The sequence below is a fragment of the Mus caroli genome, chromosome 2, assembly GCF_900094665.2.
Source record: "Mus caroli chromosome 2, CAROLI_EIJ_v1.1, whole genome shotgun sequence".
In the NCBI taxonomy this organism is placed as follows: Eukaryota; Metazoa; Chordata; class Mammalia; order Rodentia; family Muridae; genus Mus; species Mus caroli.
Genome location: NC_034571.1, coordinates 131,854,484 through 131,858,689, shown reverse-complemented (window position 1 = coordinate 131,858,689; position 4,206 = coordinate 131,854,484). Strand labels below are relative to the sequence as shown.

At 38.7% G+C, this 4,206-nt stretch overlaps 1 pseudogene; it reads left to right on the top strand.

The window, feature by feature from the left end:
* The first annotated feature begins 3,461 nt into the window (after positions 1 to 3,461).
* Positions 3,462 to 3,997, top strand: LOC110307158 (annotated as a pseudogene).
* The last annotated feature ends 209 nt before the right edge of the window (positions 3,998 to 4,206 follow it).

Genomic DNA, 4,206 nt, shown 5'->3' with positions numbered 1-4,206 from the left:
CTGCAGACAGACTAGAAAGCATGCTTATATGATGTGTTAGCTATAGGATACAACCCTTAGATATAGAATCATATTAAAAATAGAGATGTTCCATAAATTGTAGCAATGAAAATACCAGATAAACTCACTTTAAGGTAAGGGGTATTATTAGAAATAATAAAAAGGGACTTCTTGTTGAGAAATGATTATCTATCAATAATGTACAATAATAGTGTGCTGAGTGTGAGTAGCACTTGGCTATAATTGTAGCAGCTTAAAAGACTGAGGCAGACAGATTGTGAGTTTGAGGCTAGTTGGAGTGGCATTGTAATGTATGAGGCAGCCTGAGCTATATACTAAGATTTTATCCCCAAATAGAAAGTAAAATAAATAAAAAAGTTTATGTAACAATTTATAGTTATATACACCCACTAACATGATTTTTGATATATGAAACTGATAAAAGCAATACTTGCTACTAAATTTTAGACATTAGGCAAAGATGTCCATGTTTGTCTCTTTTATGGGGCATTATAGTAGCATTTTAAACTATGCTATAGTGACATGAAGAAAAACAAAATACAGATAAGAAAATAAAGGGATATGATTACTCAAAGGAAGTAGATAATTTTTTACTCAAGTGTCAAGTTCCTTTATGTCTAAAGTTTTAGAAGTTATAAATCAGCCAGGCAAGTTATTAGAACACAAAATAAAAGTGCAAAAAAGAAATTGTGTTCCAACATATGATCGATAAACATTCTAATAACATAAACAAGAATAACATCTAATAACGAACAAAACACCTAATAACTTGAACAAGAATAAAATAAAGCCAAATTTAGCCAAAAATCTGAACAATTTGTACACAAAAAGGACATTGCTAAAAATTAAAAATAATTATTAAAGATAGAAATAAATATTAAATTTATACATAAAAGAAATACAGTTCTTAAAATATTTCTCTGTCTCTTTGTCTGTGTTTCTCTTGTCTCTGTTTCTCTCTGTCTTTCTCTCTCTGTCTCTATCATTTTCTGTTTATGTGTGTGTGTGCACTGCCTGCAAGCAGGCACCCACGGGAACCAGGGGAGTATGTATGATGTCCTAGAACTGGAGTTACAGAGAGCTGTGACTGTGTAATATGGGTGTTGGGAACTGAACCCAACCCTCTGAAAATACAACAAATTCTCTTAAGCCCCTAAGAAGACAGTTGTTTTGTTGAATCTTAGTGAGGCTTTAGGGGATTTGACCTGACTTGGGTGACAAGGGAATAGAAACAGAACAGGCACACGGACCCAGAAAAACTGGAGTCAGGTGTGTTGAGGTTGAAAAACTGGAATCAAGTGTGTTGAGGTTTGGTCTGTTGCTGTGTATTTTAATGCTAAATTCTGTATCCCAAGGTCTAGTTGTCTCAAGAAAAGTGACTACTCACACATGCGTGCTTTTGTTGTGCAAACCTTGGTCTTTAAAACTATTGGTTAATAAAGATGCCTACAGCCTGCACCTGGGCAAAGAGGGGTAGGTGGGGCTTTGGTTCCTGGACTTGGGAGCTGAGAAACCACAAGAATAGGGAGAAGTAGGAGGAGGACGATGCCATGGGAGTAGGTGAATCATGAGAGCATGGCCATGGGGGGGCAGTCAATTGGAGTAGGAGCAGCCCAGACAGAACATGGCAAGTTGTATCTTGGGGTTATTGACAGGGAAGTAGACAAAATAGCATAGAGGGTTGATATCTGCCCCACTCTAGTGCTTTAAGGCTTATTATAAATATAAAGATTTTGTGTCTTTTATTTGGGAACTAAATGATCTATGGTGAGATAGAACCCCCCCCCATTAATATTTACCACAATGCAGGTGCACTGGGCTCTCTGATGGAAAAGCTGCAGCACCCTGGAAGCTCAGTGGGTTTATCATATGCAGTTGCATAGGGAGGCAGCATTCTGCTATACAGATGAACCAAGAAGACAGGCTTAACTAATCTCAGGAGGTGCAGTATCTGTATGGGATCAGTCTTCAGGCTGGAAATACTCAGGAGGCAGAAAGCTGTGGGGATATTTTCTGCATATACTATTATCATTCACACTTGGACCAGAGGAAGGCTTTGCTTTCCCATGCATCTCATGGTGGTGATGGTGGTGGTGGTGGTGGTGGTTGCTTTGCCATTTTGCCATTATCTTGGTCTGTGACGTGATCATGGCCATGTCAACAATACACATTCACTGGGGATTTCATTTACCCAGGTCTTCCTCCACTCCTTAGATATTTTGCTCTCCAGTATTTGGAATACTCAATGTTTAGATTATATGTCTCCTCAAACATATAACTTTAGTCCTTAAAATATCACAGTAGTGTCAATGAGCTGGCTCTGACGGTAAAGGTATCTACCACTAAGCCTGACAATGAGTTCAGTCCCTAGGATCTGCATGGTAGAGGGCAAAATCTTATTCTTGCAAATTGTTCTCCAACATGGTACCACTACACCTATGTGAGTGGTGCATGTATGACTCCCCACGTGAATGAATAAATAAATTATATACAGTATATATTTATATGTAATTATGTATAGTATTTATATTATATTATTAATTATATGTAATATATTTATACATATATAAATTGTGATATATTGTATTATGAAGTATAATATAGTACATTATAAAAATATATGTATATATTTATCTTACAGTGTTTTGAATGTCATGGCATGGGCAAAGTGACTTGAATTCTTTTGTTTTTGGTTGGTATTTTTGATAAAGGGTCACACTATATAGTCTTGGTGACCTGGAATTGACTATGTAGACCAGGTTGGCCTCAAACTCACAGAGATCTATCTGCCTCTGCTTCCTGTGTGCTGAGAGTAAAATGCATGCTACTAGGTCCTGCTGTGATTTATGTACCATGAGCATTCGGTGCCTCCTGAGGCCAGAAGATGGTATTAGATCTCCTGGAACTGGAGTTAAGATTAATGGTATGTTAGTGCGCTCTCTCTCTCTCTCTCTCTCTCTCTCTCTCTCTCTTCTATTTACCCATGGACTGGAACTTGAACCTGGGTCCTCTGAAGAGCATGCAGTATTCTTAAACTCTGAGTCATCTTTCCAGCTCCAGAGGCAATTTAAAAAAAAAAAAATTCATGGGAGGAATTTCCATTTTACTTACTATAAGTGAGAATACTTACTTAACTATAAAGTACTATACTTTATATAACTTCATAATATTTATAATTACTTTATAATACTATAAAGTACTGTACATTATACTATACTTACAGTAAGCACTTACTATAAAGTAAAAGCACTTTAAAACTTATGTTTTAAACTTACTATAAAGCTTCAGTAATTAGGGCATGGTGGACCAAGTCCTGTGCCAACACAGGAGCGTGTAGACAAATAGAAAATACAAGTTCAAGCCCAGCGTCCAGTAGTCAAAGCCAGTTGTCAACCCAGTCCTGTCCAGCTTTCCTCTGTCTCTTCTTTTTCTCTTTCAACATGACAGATGCCTCTGTGTCGTGCACCAAGGACTTCTTGTCTGGTGGAGTGGCTGTGGCTGTCTCCAAGATGGCAGTAGTACCCACTGAGAGGGTCAAGCTGCTGCTGCAGATTCAGCATGTCAGCAAGCAAATCATGGCAGAGAAGGAATACAAGGGCACTATCGATTGCATGGTTCATATCAGCAAGGAACAGGGAGTCCTGTCCTTCTGCCATGGTAACCTGGCCAGTGCCATCAAATACTTCCTCACCCAGGTTCTCAACTTAGCCTTCAAAGAGAAACACAACCATATCTCACTGGGTGAGCTGGACAAGAAGACCAGTTTTGGTGCTAGTTTGCAGGGAACCTGGCATCAAGTGGTGCTGCTGGGGCCACATCGTTGTGCTTTGTGTACCCGCTTGATTTTGTCCGTACCCATCTAGCAGCTGATGTGGGCAAAGCTGGAGCTGAAAGCAAAATCAAAGGCCTTTGTGACTGGCTAGTTAAGATCTATAAATCATGTGGCATCAGCATCATCACATGTATCCTTCTGTAAAGGGGGGCATTTATTTTGAGATGATTTTGCTATGTGTTTCAGGCTATTCTTGAACTAAAGATCTTACAGCTCCAGTACCTTGAGAGCTGGTTTGTACCTTGTAGTGGTCCAAATGTGGATGTTACCTATAGGCTCATACAGTTGAATACTTGGTTCCCAGATAGTGGAGTTTCTTGAGGATAATAAGAAAGTGTGGCCTTATTGGAGGA